Source organism: Schistocerca serialis, chromosome 1, assembly GCF_023864345.2.
Source record: "Schistocerca serialis cubense isolate TAMUIC-IGC-003099 chromosome 1, iqSchSeri2.2, whole genome shotgun sequence".
In the NCBI taxonomy this organism is placed as follows: domain Eukaryota; kingdom Metazoa; phylum Arthropoda; class Insecta; order Orthoptera; family Acrididae; genus Schistocerca; species Schistocerca serialis.
Genome location: NC_064638.1, coordinates 342,654,877 through 342,662,928, shown reverse-complemented (window position 1 = coordinate 342,662,928; position 8,052 = coordinate 342,654,877).

Sequence of the window (8,052 nt, the reverse complement as noted above, 5' to 3'; positions counted from 1 at the left end):
CTGTGCTATCTGTGGTGAAAACGTCTTAGGGTTCTAACTCTTCATACTGAAATTTTTGGTGCAACTATGGAGAAAGTTATTTTGGCAAAGGCATCACTCAATCAATGCTAGATATGCTTCCTTCCAGATCAACACAGAAAAACGACTTCATTGCACATCTGTGTGTGTTTGTGTGTGTGGGGCGGGGGGTGGGGGGGGGGGGTGGGGGGGCGTGGGTGGGTTGTGAGGGGGGAGCCCCAATATCTCAACAGGATAGTATCCGTTACCATGACGCAAATAATTTTCAAGATATTTTTATTCCACAGCAAGTGGCATTTCTTCAAAAAAATGGTTCAAATGGCTCTGAGCACTATGGGACTTAACATCTGTGGTCATCAGTCCCCTAGAACTTAGAACTACTTAAACCTAACTAACCTAAGGACATCACACACATCCATGCCCGAGGCAGGATTCGAACCTGCGACCGTAGCAGTCGCGCGGTTCCAGACTGCGCGCCTAGAACCGCTAGACCACCGCGGCCGGCGGCATTTCTTCACCAGGTTGTCCATTCACCAGACTTGTTATCACTAAATGTGTATAGGATTTACTGATTAACAATTAGCTTACAGATCCTGTTCAGTAGAAATTACAGATTTATTTTGACCTTAGAAATAAGTAGTCTGAAATATTATTCGTCAGGGATATATTAAAAGTCTATACTATATAATTTCATTGTTCTATATAATATTGAACTCACTCTCTAGATTGCAAAACTGGAGATTTTAGTGTTTATCCACCTCCCTCAGAGTTGCTTGTGCGATTTGCATTATTTGAAAGTACGCTTGAGACATGACAATATGCTGTAATAACACTGCGCACACTTTAGTTAATAATTATGTCAATTAAACAATTAATCATAATAATTAAGAAAAATATTTAGCTGAACAACATGTTAATTGGCCCAATATTTTATTATACTAAGAATTGTGAAGACAGCATAACAATTGTAGCATTTACGGTATGATTCAGCTATCCCTACCTATGAGTCTTACGCAACCCACAACTCCTTCAAATACACATGCAAGATTTTCAGGTTCTCTCCCTTGCCACACATAAACTATTGGTCCTACAGGAAAAAATGACAGGACCTTTCTGTGGGAAATTTAATGTAGTTAAACTCAGTACTGAGATAAGTGTTCCCTAAAGGCCGTAATTGTCGAATTATTCATGAAAAACATAGAAAATACTCTTTTTTTTAAAAAAAAAATAACTGGTAAACCATGGCATCCAGCGAAAATTTATGTCAATACAAAATTTAATTGCACCAAATTTCCTACAAAAAGATCCTGTTCTTTTTTTTTTCTGTAGGAATAATAGTTTGCGAACTGCAAACAACAGAGTATGAAAATCTTGCTCGTGGTATCTGGAGATATCGCATGTTGCATAAAACTGATAGGTAGGGGCAGCTGAATCATCATGTATAATGGAGATATGTGAATTATAATTCAGTGAGTCTACCATGGTCAGCAGTAGCTGGAGTGCCAGGAGGCCTGATAGCATGTTTAGGGGTAGGCACAGTTGGCAGCTCCAAAATACTGCCAGTGAGCATGATACACTTAGCCAATAGGGTCTGGAATGTGGAGGCACAGGTGCAGGGATGCTGGAAAAGAACCTGAAGCAAAAGTTAAGATGTACACTCATGCTCATAAATTAAGGATAATTGCAGAATGTGGTGCCACACAACGTGGCATTACACAAAATTGGAGGGTAACAGCATAGCCACATCGGGAACACAAAAAACACAGATTTGTAAGTCTATGGTATTGGTGGTATGTTGAGAAAATCATCCCAAAACACATGTACTACAAAACGCCACTGTTTCCTGCACATATACCCCAACATCAATATGGGATATGATCACCATGCACACGTACACAGGACACACAACGGGTTGGCATACTCTGGAATAGGTGGTCGAGCAGCTGCTGGAGTATAGCCTTCCATTCTTGCACCAGTGCCTTTTGGAGCTCCTGAAGTGCCATAGTGGTTCGAAGACATGCAGCGATATGTCGACCGAGAGCATCCCAGACATGCTCGATGGAGTTTAGGTCTGAAGAACAGGCAGTACACTCCATTCACCTGATATGTTCTGTTTCAAGGTACTCCCCCATTATGGCAGCTCGGTGGGGTCGCGTGTTATCATCCATCAGGAGGAAGGTGGGACCCATGGCACCCCTGAAAAGGCAGACATACCGGTGCAAAATGACATCCCGATACACCTGACATGTTACAGTTCCTCTGTGAAAGACATGGAGGGGTGTATGTGCACCAATCATAATCCCACACCACACCATCAAACCACGACCTCCATACAGGTCCCTTTCAAGGACATTAAGGGTTTGGTATCTGGTTCCTGGTTCACGCCAGATGAAAAACCGATGACTCGTCCGTGAATATAACCTGGGACCACTGTTCCACTGACCATGTACTGTACTCTTGACACCAGGCTTTATGGGCTCTCCTGTGACCAGGGATGAGTGGAATGCACCTTGCAGGTCTCCGGGTGAATAAATCTTGTCTGTTCAGTCATCTGTAGACTGTGTGTCTGGAGACAGCTGTTCCAGTGGCTGCAGTAATGTCCTGAGCAAGGCTACCTGCAGTACTCTGTGGTCGTCTGTGGGCACTGATGGTGAGATATCGGTCTTCTTATGGTGTTGTACACTGTGGACATGCCGTACTGTAGTGCCTGGACACGTTTCCTGTCTGCTGGAATCATTGCCATAAACTTGAGATCACACTTTGTGGCACACGGAGGGCCCATGCTACTACTGCTGTGTTTGACCAGCCTCCAGTCGCCCTAGTAATCTACTCCTCATAATGTCATCAATATGTGTTCTTTGAGCCATTTTCAACACACAGTCACCATTAGCATGTCTGAAAACGTCTGCACACTTATTCGCTGCACCGTACTCTGACATGCACCAACACACCTTTGCGTATGTGGACTGCTGCCAGCACCACCGTGCGATGACCGCAGTTCAAATGCACTGTATGATCATATCCTGAGGTGATTTAAACCCGCAAACAGCCCACCAGAGTGTTGTTTCACCATGTATCAGCATTATCCATAATTTATGAGCATGAGTGTAGTTTCCAGGGGCAGATACCACTTAGCTTTGGTTCCTACGGACAGGCCCATCAGCAGACCCAGGCCAAAGAAAAAATAGTCCATCTTACATTTTATTGTGGCAACAGTAGAGAATTCACAGTATTTGTTACAGAAATGTTTAGAGCATCTCCATATCAGCAAATTGTAGAAAATGATGTAATTAGAAGCAGAGTTAATACTTGGTAGACTTTACTGTATGACATCACTGCCACAAAGAATCGGAAGCAGTAGGTTGACATGCCATTGTTAGGAGAGGTGCATCTTAGAGACTCGACAAGATGTATGTCAGGGTGTATACTTGGACGAGGAAAAAAAAAATACCTGGATTTTTCCCAGAATTCCCGGTTAAAAGTACATTTCCTCCCAGGTGAAAATACACTTTTTCCGTGATAAACGAGAGTATACTCTTCCTCAGAACTGTAAAACTTATCAGTCCTTTGAATGGTTATGGTTTTATACACGGGCGTAGAATTTTCCGGCACTTTAGAAAACGAAACTCAGGGAACCAAACATGTTTTGGGAAGATGTCTGACGTGCAGGAACATGTACGCTGCACATATTCATATTATGAAAGTATAAATTCAAATTCCACCAAACACTGCATGTTACTTTCCGAAGCATTGAAATCGTGATTGCGATGCACTTTTGTAAGCCAGTCATAGCTCACGTCACGTGATCTCGCCAGCCGATGACAGCGGATATTCAGAACATAGGACATGTGGTGTAGTCGGCCAAAAGCAACATCACTGTTAGGTAACGCAAACACACAATAGGGAAAGTTGATGGTTTAAATTAATATATGTAGTGTTGCTTCTAAGAACGACATAAATGTTACATCTTCTGGGCTCGAAATTATTCTAAATCATCGTACTCAAAGAGTTGATTTTTAAATGAAGAGTCAAAAGCTCTGGGATTTATGAAATTCATCGTACATTCTCGTACATAGTTCATCCTGCGTAAAAGGAAATTTACTTTGAAAGTAATGCTTTTCAAACCACCATTCGCAATATTTTCCAGTGACCTGTTAAAAATGGGTTCGTTTCAGCAGTTGCCAGAGGGCGCATGATAACAAGTGTCTTACATTCTTACATAATGTCATAAAAGAAACAAGACATTATAGGACACTCAAAGAGCACGGGTATTTCGTGAACCATACTAAAATGCATAATTCAGCTTAAAGTACACATTCGTATGTCCAGATTCGGATGTAAATATTCTTGGAGTACCAGTACTGTATTATCTCATGTTTGGTTCTTCATAATGGCATAATGCCATACGTTCTAGAAGATGAAAACATGCACCTCAAATGCAGCGAACAGTTGAAACTAGCCAATAGTGTGGAATTAAACACCCCGTTTCAAATAAATTGGCTGGTTCAGCGGAAAAGATTAATAAAAACCAAATTTCTTTAGCAAATCAACAGAAAACTTCATTGTTCTGCAATGCGATTAATGCTTGACTGTCAGAAAGGGGAAATACAATAAAATCTGAAACTAATAACATATTTTAGCCTTCCGTAACTATGTAATTCACTTAATAGCTCCTGGTCACAGAAATCAGTTTTGTTTTCATTTGACACAAGAGCAATAAACGAAAAGGAAACAGCAAAATCACCAAACGTAAACACGGGTCACGTGAGACTACCCACTTCCCCATTACAACTTAAGACTGCTCTGCAGATCTGCACCGGATCTACAATATTTCTGTTTGAAGTAGGACAGCAAAAATTTTAAAAATCGACTTTTCAAAAAGTCCATTTTGTAGAGCACATCTTTCTAAGATGTGTGCTATGAAATATATGTGTTTGAGGAAATGTAAGACATTGTTTGGTCTTAAATGTGCCAACACCTCTTCACACAGCATTCTATCGCACGTCACTGTATTTCGTTCTGTGGAACTCAAACATGTAAAATTTGTAATGGGTGCCATCAAACTATTGACAACCTGCCCCTGTTTTTAAAAAAACTCACAAATACTGGATGGGATTATTTGTAACCAGGAGAACAGTAACTCTTCAGAAAATTTGCACTCTTTATTGCCTGTTAGCTAATAACTTTATGTTTTGTGTGACAAAATGAAATATAGGATACGTAAAACCAGTAAAGACAATAGACAAGCAAGACAGTACACATTTCTTCAATCTTTAAGTCTTTGCATTGTTTTTCTCACTAACCTTAGTACAGCTTTACTTGGCGTGCTTTCCTTTTGGTTAAGAATCTATTAGCTCAACAAAGTTCATCAAACGTTTTGCTACATGAAAAAACCAAATGTTGTCTAATACTGAAAATGCTATTCATACGAATAGAACCCAAGACTGGCATGGTTTCTCGATCTGATTACGTGTATTTTTTCACGAAATAGGTCTGCCTAATATTGCAGCAATTGTAACGCACACTGAATAAACGACACTGTTTTGGCACAAATGGTCATTTTTATAACACAACAGAATATAATCAATGCCTATTAGGCCTACTACAAGCAAAAAGTTTCACGTTAAGAAATAGTTTCACGTTTCATTCATACGCTCTACCTTCTAAAGCAGTGGTACGAAATTTTTATATAAGTTTGGAATCGTCATATTCTTCAATAATTTGTGTGATGTCCCCATTTCTTCTCCTTCCACGTCCTAACAATCTGGTCATCACTAATTCTGTGAATATTCCTGCCAGGGTTAAAACTTATTCTCCGGTTAACTTGACTAAACCTGCCACAATCACCGTTTTATTTATCCCATGTTTTTTCTCTGGTTAGGTGTTGTTACGTGTTCGTACAATGCGTTTTCCGCGCTGCTCCCACAATAGAACTTTAGCTGCTGCTAGCCGGGGACTGTACAACTGGCCCTTACAAGTGTCGCGTTCTGGCAAAAAAGCGAGAGAAGGTACTACTCATACGCGACTCAACTGCGCATGAGAATGAGCTCGCTAGCAACTGCTCAAATGAATCTACTGTAAGCAATTGTGACGTCACGCTAATCGGAGGCAATTTGCTGTTATGAAGCATTGCATAGTCTTCCTAAAGCCGTTAACACATTTTGCTGTTGGCAGATGCTTGTGTGAGCACTGTGTTTTGTTGCTGTATATGGTGCATTTCCTTGGCAACTTTGTTTTATTTTCGTTTTTTTTTTTCCCCGTTCTCTTTCAAGTTTATTGCTGCAGTATTATTCTGCAGTAGCGAAATACAGTAATATCCTTTGTTAGAGTATTGGTTCTTACCGGTCAATGTTACAAAAATTTAACTGAAAGCTAAAACAATGAAAAATTCCCGGAATTCTAAAAAAAGATCCCGGGTTTTTCCCGGTTTTCTCCTGGATGAAAAAATTCCCGTGTTTTTCCCGGATCTCCCAGTTGTCCCGGGTCGTATACACCCTGTATGTGTGCTAAGTGTTGCTCTGTCAGGATTTAACAATAAGCTTTGCTTATGTTCAGACTATGCTACTGACACTGACTAAGTAAAAGCACACAGGCAGTGAACATATGAAAGTTTTAAGTATATTTGTAAACACAAGTAGTTAATGAGCAAAGCTTATGTCTTGCAAAGTGCTTCATTCCCCAAGTGTGAAGGTAGGCTGGGCACCATGAAGTGTAAAATGTAGCAGACTGGGGGTGGACAAAACGAATCTATCAATGTCTCTTTCATTCAGAGATTACATTACTCATACAACATACTGCATTCACTCACAGGAGACAATATTTATTTAAAACACCTTGACTAATAATATCTTGTATCAAACAACTCTAACAGAAAAAAATTGCAACACTAAGAAGGAGTTATGTGATATAAAAGAAAGTAGGTATATGTGTTACTACATCTGAAACATGATGTCTATCCAAATTTCACACCTATCGCATAAGGGGTGCACTAGTAACACCACTATGAGGATTCAAATCAAGTTTGTTTTCAATACGCGCTGAAGTGAGCATCAGTTCCGCTGAAGTGAGCATCAGTTACCTTTCAGATTGGATGTGGTAGGCTGATGTTAGTCAAGGATGCCTTTAAAGGTCTCAAAGACACCATTACCAACATCTCACTGAGGTCGAGCGAGATCATGTAATAGGGCTATGACAAGCTGGACGTTCCTTCTGCGATACTGCACTGTACACAATTGCTGGCAGCAGTGGTCACAAAAATGTACGGTCACAAGAAGACCAGGCTCCAGACAGTCATGTGGCACTACCTAGAGGGACAACCATCATGTTTGGTGTGGGGCTCTTCACATTGTAATGCATCTGCAGTGGCAATTTGAACATCCGTTAGCACCACAGTGACACAAAAACTGTTACAAAATAAATCTGTTACTTCAAGGACAGTGCTATAGTGGCGTTTCACTGACCCTAAACCATTGCCATCTGTGACTTCAGCAGTGTCAAGCAAGAGCTCATTGGAGGGTAGGCTGAAGGTCTGTTGTGTTTTCTGATGAAAGCTCATTTTGCCTTGGTGCCAGTGACGAGTGAGTGTTGGTAAGGAGAACACCAGATGAGGGCCTGCAACCTATCTTTCTGTGTGCTGGACACAGTAGACCGACACATGGGGATAGGATCTGGAATGTGATTTCATATGTCAGGAGGAGCACTCTTGTCATTATCCCATACACCCTAAATGCAAATTTGTATGTCACTTTGGTGATTCGACCTGCTGTGCTGCGATTCATGAACAGCTATCCAGGGAGTGTTTTCCAACAGGATAACACTCACCCACATGACGCTGTTGTAAGTTGTAACCCAACATGCTCTACAGAGTGTCGACATGTTGTCTTGGCCTGCTCGATCACCAGATCTGTCTCCAAACGAGGACTTATGGAACATCATTGGACAACTCAAGCGTCGTCCACAACCAGTGTTAACCGACCTTATTGACAGACCAAGAGCCACAATCATGGAACTCCATCCCACATATCGACATCAGGC